Raw genomic sequence first — 18,116 nt, 5'->3', positions numbered from 1 at the left:
TTGTTTGTTTTGTTTATTGTAGTACTTTGTATTTGTATATTGAGTGTTGATCCTTTTAGAATTACTTAGGATTTATTGTGTTCCTTAGCTTTATAGTACAGTTGCAGCCTTGCAACTTTGAGGTAGTTTACCGCCCAGGCAAATTGAATAAAAATGCTGATGGACTGAGTCGTTTCGAATCGGGCGAAACATAGAGTGTAAAGAGGTGATCATGCCAGTTTCTTATCTGAATAAGTATTTTGTATACAGTCAAAGTGTAGTATAAGAATATATCATCAGTCACTTTGTCCCTTTGTTAAGAATATTTGTGATGTGTATGTGTATATATATATGTGTGTGTGATTCTGATTTTAAAAATTCCATTAATTCTCGCCTCTAAAGTTAATGCCTTATTGACTTATATGTGAACTTTTCAATAGTGACATTACTAGTACTGTTATTAATCAATGTAGCTGTGTTCCTGTAAAGGTGTGTTCGAAAGTGTTATCGAGAGAACAGTTTATTTCGTGTCATTTTTTAAATTAGTGAAATGATGAGGAGAACTTTCCTCTTCGTTTCAACTCGAGAAAAGTTCTTCCGAAGGGGGAAGGAATCTATAGCTGTAACATCGTCAGCTATTTTCCCACGGGCTCCCACGAAGTCTCGGAAAAGGAGACTTCAAATGGGCGCCAGATGACCACCCTGATGACACGAATTCTTGAGGTCGAACGTGACCCCCAATAAAGTGCGGAAAGCATATTGTTTTTACGAAAGGTGAAAACTTTCATACAAGTTCTCACGGGTTGTGGAGTGTCCATTGTGTGTATGCGATAGACTGTCGCCAACTGCCTGTTTCTCGAAATAATTTAGATAGACCTCCCAAAAAGACGTTCTGAATTTTCCCACGGAAAATTTCAGTTTCTCAGGCTGTCAAGACAGTATCTGAGAACAAATCATCGCCTGTTAACCAATGGAGAGATGCTCCGAAAAAGACGTTTAGCGAATCACTGCAGCAGACGCACAAGACACGCCCAGAAAACCTGGACATAAAAACAGTGAGTGAAAATAACTAGAGAGTTTTTTTAGTCTGAAGTATACGCAGTCGTTGCGTAGAGAAGAGAGAGCCTTTCTCTTGTATTTTACGGCTCTTCCCGAGTCGCTAGTAAGCTTTAGAGAGCCCCTTTCTCTCTTGTGTATTTTACGGCTCGTCCCGAGTCGCTACTAAGCTCTGTCAAGAGCGGAAAAAGAAACCCTCAAAGAAGCGTAGCCGGACTTTTTCTCTGCTACCTCTGTTTGTACTCAAGTGATTATCGTTTCCGATTGTAAACGAAATACTTTGCTAAGCAAACTACTTTGTTATGATAAGCAGTTGAACTTACCTTAAAATTCAATTTGTGAAATTTAACACTTACCTTTATTCACGCTACCAATAATAAAAACCTGACGGTTCAAAAATCGCTACAATGCTAAACAGGAGCGAAGTGGGGAAAAAATTAAGCGAGTCGTCTTTCTTTTTCCGCAAGTGTTTTTTTCATGGTTATAAGTCAAATCGGACAAGGAAAATGAGTTTGAAGTTCCTGTTTAAAGTAACAGACTATACTAGTTCAACCTGGATTCTTATCGTTGCAAATAGGTATAGGCTGAAATGAATGGCAAATAGGTATAGGCAGATAGGTATAGGCTGAATAGGTATAAGTTTTCATGATTTTCCACATGTGTAACGAGAAAGTTTCCCTTGAAAAATTCCCCATGAAGACATTTCTACCTTTATACAGATAGCCAAAGGTTACATTGTCATAATCAAAATACTCCAGTCCAACATTAAGCTTATACCGTGTGCCTATAGTACTGATAAGTGGGTAGTTAAAATCACTCAATACTGCTACTTCAACCTGTGTTCGAATCCCGCGATCGGACTGGCTGTATAAGAGTTTCTGTGTTTTTTCACATGCGCAAATTACATACGAGGCAGTTTCCCTTAAATTCCTCCACGAAGGTGTATCTCTCTTTTAAGCAGAGAGCCCTCTTGTATTCTGCCCACATTCAAATAAACAAAGAAACAAAAAGGCTCATGGGGCAAGGTAAAAAGAGAATAAGCTTTTAAGTAAGTAAGCTTTTAAGCGAATTATATAAGAAAAAACAGCTGAAAATTGGGATTTAGTTTAAAAATTCAACCCCAAACTTATAAGCTTAGAATTACACTTCTGGGCATTAAACAAATTAGCCAGATATTACAGTCCTCGCATCCATATTAGAGCTGTAGTTGGAAGCATACTAGGTGATTTAGATTCCTAATTTAGGGAAGAAAAGAATGTTTCTAAAATTTCCTGTTCCATGTAAATGTTCACATTCTTTCTTCATCATTTATTGTAAACGTTCTGACTGTCTTTTTGTGCTTTTTGTTTGCCCATGTGCGATGCGGTGCTTAGAAACAGAAATAGTACAGCATAATCATAGCAAAATACCGAAAAAAAAAGTGAAAGGATTCAGATTTAACAGTCGCCCAAAAGGGTCTGTTATGGATTTTTACGCTCTCTTTGAGCTCGCAGTCTACTACTCTGCATTTGCACTCACCCCTGCTGACCAGTTTTTTTTTTTTTTTTTTTTTTGTATGTGTATTTTTTACTAGCTTTATTATAAAGCATCGTTTTCTTCGAATAGTGTTAAATACTGGCATACATTTTTTTTTTTTTTTTTTTTTTTTTTTTCAGTATTTTCTCAGTTTGTCATATCAATGTTCAGTTTTCTTAGTAAGATAGCTTACAAAGGTTTTTTTTTTTTTTTTTTTTCTAATTTAATTTTTAAATTCGTTTGCGTTTTTATTATTAACGCTTCTTATTTTAAACGTTATTCTCTTTTTATTAAATATTACGTTCTCAACTTTTTTCTGTCTTTTTATTATTAACGCTTCTTATGGTAACTTTACTAATCAAATATTACGTTCTTCACACTTAAGCCACATAAAATTCAATTTAGTAGCAAAATTACAAAATACTTAAAAAAAACTGCATATCTTTAGAATTTCAGGTATGCAGTCTTGAGGGCTAGAGATAAGAATGTTTTATTCCGTACAGTACACTGCTTGATTTCAAATCGTTGAGTTTTTTTAATCAAAAATTTATTAAAATTTTATAAAATCTGAAATAAATATTAAACAAATATATACCGTCATTCTATGAAAAGATTAAATATTTTTAATTAGATAGATCACGAATTAAATGCATTTTTATTATTTAAATAAATCCGATTCAAAAGAAACGGATATTCCAAAGAACTGCATCTATTCTTTTTAGATAACTTAGTTTGTTATTCCAAAACAGAGAGAGAAAATGAAACGACGCATTTACAATGATTCGACGCAGAATTGTGTTTCGAAACTATTAGCTTTTTTGAGCTACAAAGAAGACGCATTTCAGTGAAGCTGATTACCCTTTTCTGTAAATGGAATTAGGATTTTTTTTTCCCCCCACATGCGCAGTGCCACTGCTGGGTTCAGTTTAATGTGCATGGACAGTAAGCAGATTCCACAGTTTTGTACATTTTCTAAATTTCCTCACACAACTGCAGATCAGGGCATGTAAATAATTAATAATTATTTTTCCGTGCAGTGTTAGAAAAATTTATATTTATTATGATTAATCATGAGCTAATTAGAAAGGTAGAATAGTCGGACCTAAATTGTCCTGATCGGAAGTTTATAATTTCGTGTGTGAACGCTGTAAGCTTTTAAAACCTAATATGTTTGCTGAAATGCTTCAGCACAGTCGAAAATAACGTCATTTATTTCATCGTAATTGGTCATTTTCATCTATGATATATCAACGTTGACATTAAGTCGAAAACTTACACTTAAAGGTCCTCTCCTGACATAGTGAGAATTCATTGGTAGTTTTGATTTTTAAGTTTCAAAGTTAAAATGCAGAAAAAGCAACTTCGTCATCGTAATAAAAAATTTAAAATAGTTTTATATTGCTATGTGATTTTGGCTAAGTCTCATCATTCTAGTATTAACTATATTTATGAGATTAAACTACCTCAGCCTTTTTAATTCTAAGTACGTTTTTTCAAAAAAAAAAAAAAAAAAAAAAGTAACTGTTATTTGGTAACTTAAGACTTATTTCTCCTTAAATCGTATTCTATCTTCAAACGATTAGTTTACGTAACAGTTTTAGATTCTCATATTCTGTAAGAGTTGACTATTTTCTCATTTAGCGAAAGTCTTTTACTCTAAATTCTTTTTCAAAGATCCCGAGCAATAAAAATGCATCATTGCATAGGTGATAATGCTAAATTTCTTTGTCTACTAACAACCTCATCTCTACGCAGAGCAGCTCATATTTCTTCCCCTCGCGTATTCTCCTCCTAGTTTCTTTCAGCACGTTATTTAGAAACTTATAATTTGTGGTACTAGGCTTTCTCATCACCGCTGTTAATTTTTTATTATGTGTTCTGAATATGACCAATCGTAGAAAACTCTCAGGAGAGAAGTGGAGACAAATATAATTACATCAATCAATTACGATTTAATTTTGTAACTAAAAATTATAGTAAGGAGATCATAAGGACATTATAGTATTGCTTCGATTTAAAACATGTATTATGCATATACTTTGCGGGCATCAATATAAAACACATTTTTATTCAATTGCAACAAGGCCCACCAGCGACCGAGCGGTAAAGTCGCTGAGCACTGATAGTTTGCTTTGGGCTTCCATTCCCGGGGAACGGGGTAGCTACTTGGAAGTTTTCATGTTTTTCCACATGCGTAACGTGTACGCGAGTCAGTTGCCCTTAAAAAGTTCCCCACGAAGGCATCCCGCTCCTTAGGCAGATAACCCTCGAGTGCTTTGCGATAACTAAATAAACCAAAAACCAAACCTATTCGATGTCAGTAGAGTCATATCCCGCGAACACAGATGGTTCAGGATTATCGTTCTATGGTAACCGTACTTAAACGGTACTTTTTGAAAGCATTTCGGAAACTCATGAACCGTAATGAAGGAATGAAAATGTGTTTCAGTTGCTAATTTCTACAAAGGCATTTAGAACTTCCGTAACTATGACAAGAGATGTAGTAGAAGCAATGCTAAGATTCATCACCATCGAGACACTTATCGAAAATTTTTTTTCTATTAAAGTGCATATAGTTACTTTAATCTATTTATATAAAGAAGAAAGTCTGTGTGAGTGTTTGTTCGCTAATATCTCAGTCACTACTATAGTTATCGTCACCAAACTTTCTACAATTCTTTTCTTCTAGCTCCTGGAAAAAGTCGACGTCCACCTTTTTCCAAAAGAAAGAAAAAAAAAAAAAAAAAAGGTAGCAAAAATCAGAGATATAAATTAAAAACTCGGAAAAACGATAATTTTCTGCCTCATTTTTCAGAGTGGCAACAGTCTCGCGCGTGGGAGATAAAAATGCTGTATTTCGAAAAGTGTTGCTACTTCTCGCTTTCAAATCGTAGAGTCTGTTAATCAAAAATTTGTAAGTTTTACAAAATCTATACATATAAAGATGAATGTCTGTTTGTGTGTTTATTCGTGTTATTGATTTCTGATCCATTATGATCAATTTTTTGCACGTTTAATCTACTAAAATTGAACATAGGTGAAATATTGGATGGAACTTGAGCTTTTACGACCATTTGATTAGAAAGACGAAAATCATTAAAAACTGAGTGCCGTCGTTGCTGATAATAATGAGAGAGAATTAGCTTATTTTTCTATCGAAATTTTTTATGTGGGTTCCATATCGCATCAGACTGAAAACTGTAGGACTATATTTTTGCATCGTATTTTTTGCATCGGTATTGGAGAAGGAATACAGTGGTATCGTTCTCTTTGTTGTTAGATGCATTACTCTCAATCTAACTTAACTGTCATCGGGTCCTTCCTCCAGTTATTAATAAAATGATTATCCATAACTAGAAAAAAAAAAGAGGTTAAAGCTAGAAGGAACAACAAACGGAGGGGCCCATTATCATTTTTTGTCCCGGAGTTGCCAAGTCTTTATTCGTCTGTCAGTTCCCGAGGCATCATCTTGTCTAGATATTACATTTTGCCAGGGCTCGATTTTACATATTAACTGAAAGCAATAATACTTATGCCAAAAGATGGGAGACCAAATCAAACAGCGTGGTATTTTCTGCTTGTGCTAAAAAGCATAAACCGTAATTGCAAAGCATGTGCTTTGAAAAGAATTCAAAAACGGTCGTCTTTAGTAAATCGATTACGACCCCATCAGTGGAAACTAAAAGGCGAGAACTATTACGCAGCCCCAAATTCTTAAGAACGAAATTGGCTCTTGTAATCTAAGAGTTGAGAATCAGGCTATATCCCCTGGGATCATAAGTATCATTCTAGAATAAAGTTTAATGAAGCGTGACTTTAAGAATCGAACTTCGACCGTTAATACTCGCCATAGAAAACCACAGAGAACGATTTTCTTCTTTACGTATTCGCTAGCCGTACCAAGAGCTTAAAAGAAGGAAAAAAAGGAGAGACACATCTCCTCTACCCTCTACAAATACGATTTTAGAAGAGGTTCCTAATTGCTTGTTGGTTGGATCGGGAGGTATAAACATCGTAAATTAATTCGACACACCTTTGCTGCTTTCAATGGGTCGAAGTTCCAATAAAAGTGAAATAAGGGTTTGAGAGAAAAACTTTTGTTACCCAAAGATTAGGAAAAGAAAAATCTAAAGATGATTAAAACCGAAACAAAGTCTTTCCCTTCCCCATTTTCCACTCCTCATACTTTTTTTCCCCTACCACTCTTCAGATGCAAGTAAGACAGTTTTATTAAGAAAATGAAACTTCAATTTATCCCAAATATCGATGGCTCCATAAGTACAGGTAGCGAACCAGCAGTAAATCGAAACACAATTCTAGGTGGATCGAGAAACGCTTTAGAATTTCACTGTTTTATTACACTGTTACAATGGTTAATTATACCGATGCTTTCTCTATAGCGACTACTTGGCATAAAGTCTTTGTTTTTATTTTTTATTTTTTGTGTAGGAAAACCCTTCATGTATTAAGTATTAATAATAAATTATTTAATTATTCATTATTTATCTACACTTATAACCCCGTGGATTTAACTGAATTTTGTTTATAAAAATTAAATTTCGTTTATAGTTAATTTTAAATTAATTAATTAATTGTTACGGTAATAATTACGTTTATAATGTTTCGCTAATATATTAGAAAAAGGTTAGGAAAATGTAAATTGCAACCATAGGCAGGCGAATAGGGATGCTAAAGTCTTTGGGAAACATACTACCATAAACCAGAAGATCAGTTCCTAGAATTCTGACTTTATCTCTTTATAACCTGTGCACAAACGACAAGTAGCTCTGGATAATCGATCCCGGAGAAAGTGTGGTTTTAGTGACTAGGGTGTCTTTACGTAATGGGAGCATTTAACAGCTGTTGATGTCAAAGTAATTTCGAGATACTGATGGTAGGGATGGTAGGGGATGGAGTAATCATTTTGCCCATATTACAATGCCTTCTGTGTATCTTTTTAGACTTTTGTACCTCTGCACTACTATGTCTTGTCATGTGTGCATGCATTAAATAGTCTATTGTATATTTGGTTGTGGGTATATTCCTGCTTGAACTGTGATCTTAATATTAATATTAGTTTTTAGGTAAATATTGTAAATGTAATAACAATTTAAATTTTATTCAACCACTTTGTTTTTGTCCTGAGGATTTCTCTAAGAGAGGGAAGTCATATTTTAAAATAGCATAGTATTCTCCCCCTCGTCCCGTCCAAAGAAAATGAGTGCAAAAACAATGATGAGTATATATGAAATCAGCACCGTACATTTCCCACTCGAGTACACAAAAACAGTTAAATGTTTCCATAACTTGGGCAGAGCGAGAGAAAATTGCATGTGCAGAAAACTGCTCCTGAGGAAATCCGAGAGCAAAAAATGCAAAAATTTTCGAAGCGATAACCGTGATTAACGACTTCCAAATAAATGTTATCTAACCACCAAATATGATCATTAATTGCAGCCGCGTTAATATTTAAAATTTCTAACTCTCATTTCAAATGAGCCCATTGCATTTTTTCCCGGCACCAACGATTTTTTTTCCTCTTAGAATAACGTTGATTCCCTCGCTTGGTACAAGACATCCAGTTGAAAGCATAGCAGAAACAGTTATGTAATTTTAGCTCATTGGGCGGCTTTTCACTCGTTCCTATTGTGTCTGTCTGGTTTTCCAATAAACTTTGCGCTCGGAAAGTGAAACTGCTACAAAAGGTTTCGCCGAGATAAAGATGAGCCGAACAGCTTCCGGTTCCGGCGCGGCTTTACCTTCCGGTTCGTGTCCGTCGTAAAGCTCAGTTTCTGATATCTGGCAATGATAAGGAATTTTAATCAAAAGCCCAAAGAGCGAGCAACGTTCTGTGCATTAGTCTCTGCTTCTAAATAAAGTTATGAACATCTGCTTCTTTTAGCTTCTGAATAGAATAGAATAATCGTTTCAAAAGACCAAGAAGTGTGTGTTAATATTTGATCACAGTAATTCGTCAAATTTTATTTGCATTGATCTCCCACAGTGTTCTTCAGTGAGCAGAAAACTGTTAAACAGATCAACATTTGAAATATAAACTTGACTTCTTGATATACTTCATTATACAAATATTTTTGATATAGACATCTTATTCAAATCCTGTAGAAAAGAAAGATTTCAACTTAATATGTAATTTTGATCCAGTATAAGATGATATGAATTTCTGAAGAATTATATATACTCTTTTGCAAAAAAATCGAAGCACCAAAAAGGACTTTTGCGATCGTGACGAAATTTGGTATGCAAAAATATCTTGATCAAACATGCAAATGATCAAAGTTTCAAGGCAAATGAACAGGAATTGCGATCATAGCGCGCATTTCTAATCGCGCGTAATTCACAAAGTCACACCAACGGTAACAGAGGTGGAAAATTTATCTTTTTTTGTTGCTGCCATTGTAATTCCGTAAAGAAGCAACTAAAGGTGCCATTACGATGATATCGAAGACCTTGCAGACAACTAAACGACTTCGAAAGTGGTCGCATTGTAGGGTTGCGTGAAGCTGGGCGGTCATACGGAGCAATAGGCCGCCACCTGCAGCGTAGCGTTCAGACACTGCTGTGCAAAGATGTTGACAGCAATGTTTGCTGCAAGGAATCACGAAATGAAGGCTCTGGAAGGCCAAGAATCACAAATGCGAGGCATGATAGGATCATTGTTCGCCAGGCCCGAACCGCCCCAACGGTACTATTGTCCACTATTCAACGCACTGCAGCCACATCTATACCTCCCGTGGTACTGTCCATCTCACGGCGCTTGTCTGAATCGGGGTTATTACGCTCACAGAGGACTTTCAGACGTTTACCTTTGACCCCACAACATTGGCGGAGTCGTCTGGAGTGGTGTCGCAGCCGATCATCATGGCTGCCGTCAATCAGACAGGCATCATATAGTGTTCAGCAATAAATCCCGCTTCACTCTTGAAGCAGATGACCACCGTGTTCGTGTCTGAGCAAATTCAAGGACCGTAAGATGCAGCAAAAGTTCTAACTACTATATTGATTTAATTGTAATACTTTATTTTAGATATCGTTAATTTCGTTCCCATATTCAACATTCATAATTTCTTACGTATTCAGACATTTTTCTTACAATTTTTAAATCACCTGTTACATTTTCCTGCCATAACTGATCATATACATGATTTTATTTTATTCTATTTTAGGCACAGGTGTTCTGCAGTTTTAAAGACACAGTTTAATATCTTATACATTTGAACATTTAAAAATGTGGTACCACGAGAAAGATATATTTAAGGGGTTTTATTTATGCATTTCGTTTTTCTGTTTGGATGAAATCTTAAATTTGACTTTTAATCCCCTTTCAAGGACTCGAATTTCTGGAATTTTTCATTCATGTATTTTACAATGACAATACCATATTCAACAGGAATATTTTCAAATTTATTCACTTAAATTTGTCTCTCTTATAACCTTATTGAATGGTCAAACAAAGGCAATGGTCCCTACCAGTGGCCGAGTGGTTAAGATCGCTTAAATGCTGGAATTATGACCCGCGTTCCATCTAAGCCAGACTGGATGTATGATTTTTCAATTTGTGATTTTGATCATGTGTAACAGAAATACGAGCTAACTTCCTTTAAAAAGTCCTCTATGAAGGTAAGCTTCTCTTACCCAGATCGTCCTCGTGCACTTACCGTATTTAAATAACTTAACCCGTTCAAATTAGTCAACACAGGTTTCCAGCCTTTATTCTAGAACAGAATAAAAAAAATCTTAGATAACACTTTTTGTGACTTCCGAAGTAATTTATTAATTTTGGCACTTTTCTCACAAAAATGTTTTAGGTACTGTACGGTTGCTGACAACGATGTATTTTTAAACATAATTTTTCACTATTGATAGTTTCCGGATAAAAAAATCAGATTTCTAAATCAACAGAAATTTAAATGTTTTACACCATGGGTAAATTAGGCAGACCATCGGGGGGGGGGAGTGCTATCTAACACAATGATTCTCGCGTTCAAATGGGATTATTCTTTATTATTTTCATAATATTCTATAGACTAAAAGCATAAAATAAAATGGTACTTTTCTATTAATAGGTGCCAGTCGCGAAATGTGAGCCATAGCTCCAAGAATGGCTGTGCAATGACGTCATTGCGAATAAGCGGAAAATAAAACATCATGCCAGAAACTTCTTTCCTACACTTTTAATTGCTAAAGGGCATGAATTGGCAGTTGTTGGATATAAATATCTGCAAATTAACCACAAATACAGCTTAACTGATTTTACTAATGTCATGTACAAAAATGGCGAAATAAACATCAGGGCGGCTGCTTCCATCTAGATTCATGTCTCATCGAATTCATGCTTTTGCATTTGCTTTATTTTTTGCATTTACTCTGTATTTAATGAAATAGTCATTCTTTTCATAAAGCTTTTTATGTCATTAGGATTGCTGCTATCTTGTTTACTTACGTTTATTTTTGGTGCTAAATGCCGTCCAGTGAACAAACAGAAAAGTAATAAAATGCATTCAATTTGGCAATCTTTAGCGTAATTTGGCGATATTTTACAAAAAGAAAAGATAAAAGTTACTTAAGGAGTATTGGCTTGGTTTGGTTTGGTTTATTTGATTCTGGTGGCTACCTGCTTAAGGAAATGGATGCCTTCGTGGAGGACTTTTGAAGGGAAACTGCCTCATATACACGATACGCATGGAGAAAACGCCCATGCAGCCAGCCCGTTCGCCGGGATTCGAATCCCGGAGCCTACCAGTGTTTAGCGACTACTTACGGGGGGGGGGCAAGTTAGTGGTTTCTGAGACTTTTTTTTTTAAAGATTTCCAATTTCTTGATATTTATCGTCAATTGGCAAGCAATTTAATATGAAACTTTCAACATGTGAAAAGAAAACATACTTTAGCAATTTAAAATACAAATTTCAATTATTGACTTAGGAACGTGATACATCAAAAAATAAAGCACATTCATCTTTCTGTAATTTTTTTAAGCTGTTCTTCTCCTCAAATACACAGTGGTCTATTTCCGCTTAAAAAATATCAGACAACTGCAGAGACTCGGCATCGCGCAAACTTCGGCTAACAACCAAACAGAGCATCTCGTTGCTCCCTTTAGAGAATATGCAGCAAAATTCTGCATTCTTACTTAAATTTCACTGCAGTTTCTTCCATTGCTAACAAATTCTCCAAGCGCATATTTTAAAATTGAAGGGAAAAAATATCACGATTTGTTTATAAAAACAGTTGTTACTTGGAATACAAAAAAAAAAAAAAAAAAAAAAAAAAAAAAAAAGAATCCATACGGAAAAGGGCATCGTTGCTTGACAGAAGGATTGTTATAAGCATAATTGCCTGAAGAATGGTTATAAGCACAGTTTCCAGAGTTTGGCACATTCTAAAAATTTGGCGACTCATACTCAGATTGTTGTGATAATACCTAAGTCAAAATCCCCGGCTCTAGGGTGTTTGGCGCCTGCCTACGAAAAAAAAAAGAAAAAAAAAAAGTGTCCTTTAAGATCAGATTTTTTTTATTTTCATTTTCTGTCACTGATAGAAGAAAATTTAGATGAAAAAATAAAACAATGAAATCACATTTCAAATAAATTATATTTAATTAAGAAGTTATGTATAAAATTTAATTAATTAAATGACAAATTAATTTTTTACATCTGAATTTTTATTTTTCTAAATTTTAGAATAATCGAAACATTACTTTGAACTGCTATGAATATAAGTTTCATAAATATTTGCTGTGGCATACTCGTACCTAAACAGGATTTGATTATTCATTTTTTTTTCCAGAATAATCTTTTATAGTTTGCAAAAGTGGCGTAAATAGGTATATGCAAGGAATGTAAGCACATTGCTTGCAGTTATGACCTTAGAGATTCCGAAATCGAACTTGGATCGAAGGATCTTAAACACGGTATTTATTCAATAATCATTCCATATGCATAAAAGAATTTTATTTTAACATATTACATTTCACTCAAGCTTGTCACTGCTACGCATCAATTTCAGATGACTGAAAAAAAAAGGGAATATGTCCAGGGAATTAATAAATGATTTTGCTGAAATGAAACTAGCAAGATGCAAATTTTAATAAGTCAGGAATTTTTAATACTTATTTATTTATGGTGAACTTTTATCATCAGTTTTATCAGTCACACTGTAGAGTCGTTAGATTTATTGAAGCAGGAAAAATCAATGATGCCCTCGATGGGATTCGAACTCCGAACATTCTGATGGTAATCGCATATGCTTTTCCCTTACAATACCAAAAGTATCGGGTAAGGAAGGAGAAAATATTTCACATAAAATTTTAAATAAAATTTTGTGTGAAATTTGCTGTTCTAGGATTTCTATCTTTTGCCCTATATTTCACATGTTTCTTTTTCATTCCCTGTATTTTACATAACATGCTTCTTTTCTCTATAGATTTATTTATTTATCCCCGATACATACCTGATGAAAGAAAAATCTCATAAAAATTAAATCCCTCAAAGCAGCAAAACTGTTAAACTGATGCCAGGAATGAGGCTCCATTTTTCACTCTTTGTTGACATAAAAGCAAAGAAACTGAAAAGACAGGAAGGGTCATTTCGTAATTTTTCTTGCAAAGAAAAAAAATTTTATGCGTTTTCCACCTTAATACCCCATAAGCACGGGCTGATATTGCTTAATAATTAACTCAGCACTGACCAAACTCATCATTAGTAAAAAAACATTGATTCTTTCTCTCCCCCCCCTTTTTTTGAAGTGCTGTGAAACATGGGAAGTGGTGCCTAGAAATATGTTTTTGTACAGGAGCTCCTACTTAACACCATTGTAGGCAAAGTCGATAATATTCTTAATGTTAAAAAAAGTGGAACATACTTAATGTTAATGGACAAGTTAAAAAAAGATAAATCGCTCGATGTAACTAACTGCAGAATGTGAAAAGCAGTTTGAGTTTTAAATTTATTTTTATAAATATCTTCAAAACCACAAATCTTTCGAATTTTACCCAAAACTGTTATTTTTTGAGTAAACCTTCTTTATCAGTTTCTGCTAAATATAACAGGAAACTAAAATTATCGCTACACAATTATATTACTCCAAAAGATTCATTTAAAGATACTAATAGCAGTACCTAAAAGCGTATAAAATACTACATAAACTCCAAACTTGCTTTCAGGTTTTTGCAGCGAATAGTCTTGATGCTCATCCTGAAACTGATTTGTCGTCGGATTTTAACTGCAGTTTTTAATATAAATTCTCTATGTTCATCTTCACTAAGATTTTTTAACAATTTTAGGCATATCATTGAGATTAAAATTTAGCCTTATATTCAAATAAAATATGTTTAATGTCTTCATTGGATTCTAAAGCAAGTTTAATAGAATTTATTCTGTGTTAAGAATATCGCGCCAAATTATGATACAGGAAATGACTTTTAAAATCTTTAATTTTACCACATAAATTATGTGCTTCATTTTATACTACTTTACTAAAATTGTTGTCATTTATTATTTCACAAAATGCGTCGTAAAATCCTCATAGATGAGAGGTCGAATTGTTTAGAATTTGCTTCCTCACCACTATCTAATGATGGCTGTTTCAGCTTTAAATTGGATATGGAAGTTGGATAAAAAGAATTTCTCAGCTCTTTAAGGAAGAAGCAAAGTAGGATTATTAAAGATATGAAGGAAAAGTTCTTAATGGAAACAGATCAGCGAAATAAAATGATACTTTTGCTAAATTCGGCAAGGGAATAAAACCCATTGTAGGTACATAAAGGTTGAAATTATAAACTTCTTTAATAACTGGGAGATTAAAAGCTATAGAATCCTTGAAAACCCTTAGAAACACAGCTTAAATTGCAGCGGACGCCAGCTCTGGTGCTTTGCAATTAAAGTTTTACATTGTAGTTCTAGCCACAGCATACAGAAGACCTAAAAAAAGGTTATGTATCTGAACCATAACGGCAGTAGAAAATTCTTTTGATCTCAAAAGTTTTATTTAAATAATAAGTAAGCTTTGAAATTACAGTCCAATTTCTGAATGTATGTCCTCATTCCCTGAGAAACAAACATTTTAACAAAAATTGAAATTTTTAATTGGAAAACAAAAACAAAAAAGTACTTACATATGAGCGAATTTATGACAGTGGATAAATATTGCATTCCCAAAAATACCACAAGTTTCTGTTCTTGCATGTCCATTGCTAATGACTTCCCATAGAGATGAACACTTGCAGAGTTTTTGGCACAAATTAATCAAATACAGAGCACAATAATTGTCAAATGTATAGACTTAATGTTTTTCTATACTTGCAGATCTAACCTATGACTTAGGAGAATCTTTTCCTTCTTCAATCTCATTCTGCTTGATAGTGAAGAACTATATTGGCAGGAATTTGTGATCAGAAAGTGTATGACTCTTCTTTGTTTTTATACCTATGCATCTCCATTAAAATTTCCTTCCATCTGTTTCTAGCATTCTTTCTATTCTCATTAGTGAGGCTTTGTTTTACTTCTTTTTCATCGCAATGCTGGAAAAGAATGGTTTTGGCTTATAGCATCCCTTAAAATAGAAGATTGTACTGTTAGGGATTAAATTTAACTGGAGTCCTAAATAACAGGAGGTGTGATATTTTATTTTATTAAGTATTTATTACTAATGCAATAATTTATTAATTTTTTTAATTAAATCTCTACATTTTACTGAGCTTTAATTCTTTAAATATTTAAATTATTAGTCCAAAGGGGCTTTGTCCCTGAAGGACTATTGTTTTCGTTTTGCGGTTTTGAATCACTATAAATGTCCGTTTAACTTTTCAAACTGTTGCCACCAAATTTTAGAGTCCTGCATTATGTTTGAAGAAATTAAATAATGAAAAATTTGCATAAATGTATGTATATTTCTCGCATTGTGATAAAACAATGGTACATACAGCCATCGAATTTTGAATGACGTAATCCTACTGCGAATATGGGCATGTGGAAGCCCAAATTTGGAATTTGTTTTATTATCGATTTCATATTTTGTGAAACTTTAACGAATTTTCAAGTAACAAACTCAACGATTTGAAAACGAGCAATGGCATAAATCTACGGGGAGGGGGAACCTTTTTATCTCCAGCGTAGGGAACTGTGTATCCGAAATTCTAAAGATATGTTCATTTTAAAATTATTTTGGGACATTGCTATTAAACTGAAATTTATGGTTTAAGTGCGAAGAACATGATATTTAATAAATAAAGGTAACATGCAAAACGTTAAAAAAACGCCCTTTTGGACGTAATTTAAAATCTGAAACCTTTCAGATTTTTTTTTAACTATTTGATTTACATTATTTATTTATTTTTATTACCCTTTCCTGATGGCTGTCTGTGAAAGAAGGTTCCAGCATTTGCAATTTAAAAATTTAATCCTTACTTAGAAATGCTATATCAAATAGAAATAATGAAACAGATCGTTAATTATGAGACATCACTGCTGTAGCATGTTTTAAAAACAACTGTATTGTTTTGAAAATCTCAGAAAACTACTATGAATTATTTATTAATTAAAATAGCATATAATAAACTTGTTTGCATCTTTTGATTAAATTTGATTCAGAATTATACTCAAATAATCCGCAATGCTAAAATTGGAACTTCTTAAAAGTATTCAAGATTTCTTATATAGCAAAATGTGAAACAAATTGTTAGTTTTATAAATTATCCCTAATGTGTTATCAATTCATTTTAAAATTATTCTTTTAAGACCTGATATGACAAGATGGCATTAGAGTGGCTCGATTTTCTAAATAATCAGGTCAAAATTCACTAATTCAGTGTGAGGTAGCTGATATATAATGTTCAAAATTTATGAAAGTATATTTTACAATCGTAAATATATTTTTATATTGCATTAGCATTACCCCATTTATATTTATTTGCAGTATGAAACGTCATTTGTCCCCAATGACTGCAATCACTCCTGTCATATGCATGTATATGAATATAATTCACCATTAAATATACATACTCAATTAATATAATGGATATAATACCCAAATCACCATTGCATTCCCCCATTTATACGTAGCTGCAGTGTAAAACACTGTTCATCCCCTTTGACTGCCCCTATCATAAGCAATACATACAGGGCTTAATTTCTAAAATTAGAAGTACCGGAGCCCTATAGAAGACCGTCAGCAAAGAGGAACAAAAGTAAATAAATAAATAAAATGACTATTAAAATCATTAATAATTTTAAAATTAAATAGTTAACTATTATCAAATTAATAAGTAATTAATTCATATTTATCAAATTATTATTTAATTAAATAAAAAAATTATTTATTTAAATAATTTAAGATTAAAGTAATTAAATAATTAAAGTAAAATAAAATGCAAGAAGATAAACTAAAATTTAATATGCGATTTTTATAATTATTTTATTGCAAAAAATAAAATTTTCGATATCAAATTTCTACTGAAATTGTTGTTCAGTTACATAAAAGAAGTGCCGGAGCCTTCTTATTTAGGGCTCCGGTGCGCTCCGCCTACAATTATGATTTATCCCAAAAATTAAGAAGTAGCGGAGCGAGGCTCCAGTGGGCTCCGGCACAATTTAAGCTCTGAATACATATACACTTCATGTCATTCTCTGTCTTATACAGGTATTTTAATTTACTCAGTATCAGTGTTCATTCTACTGTTGTAAAAATATTATTACAATGCATGCAATAGCAAAATCAGTATCAAAATGCCTATCTGTAGAATAAAACACTGTTTATCCCTTTTGACTGCAATAACTCCTGTCTGTGAATATTTAAGTATATACTTGTTGTAATTCTCTGTAATGTATAGATAATCAATTTTGGAATACAAGTAATACAATATATATCTGCTATTGTAAATATAACATATGTAATATCAAAATCATTGATACATTGGCCCCTTTCTATGCATCTGCAGGGTAAAATATGATTTATCTCCTTTGGCTGCAATCACCCCAGTCACCCTAGGAAAAAAAAGGGGGGACAGTTCTATATCTCTCGTTCTGCTGGGCAGATTGACAAAACTCAAATTGAGTTTTTCATGTCTCGAAAGCTCGATTTAGGATATATATTAGTTGATATATAGCGCTGTCCTTATATAGGTATTTTGACACAAAATCGGACTTTTTCTGAAATGGCATGCCATTTTTTCCTCTATATTTCGATTCTACGACTCAAATTATGGCACACTGCCAAGTTTTGTAAAAATCGCATGAGTATTTTTTTTAAAATTAGCTCTCAAAATTTTAGCTCCTCTATGTTAATTGAATTTGGTATATATTTATTTATATATCTTTTTATATTAAACTTTCTTTATTCTTCCTTTCACATTTCCAAATTTAGGTTCATTTCAAAAAAATTCACCCAATTTTTAAGATTTATTTTCAAAATTTGCGATTCTAAACAATTTTTATAAATTTTTCGAAAACGTTTTGAATTATAACTTGTAAAATGTTTACCATCATTTTAAGTAGATGTACTTCTAAGCATATCTACAAAAATGAAGAATTTTTTTTATTCAAAATTTCCTAA

The sequence above is a fragment of the Stegodyphus dumicola genome, chromosome 8 (genome assembly GCF_044657685.1).
Source record: "Stegodyphus dumicola isolate Sdum_Otavi_A_Nest chromosome 8, ASM4465768v1".
Taxonomy (NCBI): Eukaryota; Metazoa; Arthropoda; class Arachnida; order Araneae; family Eresidae; genus Stegodyphus; species Stegodyphus dumicola.
This window is presented reverse-complemented; position numbering follows the sequence as displayed.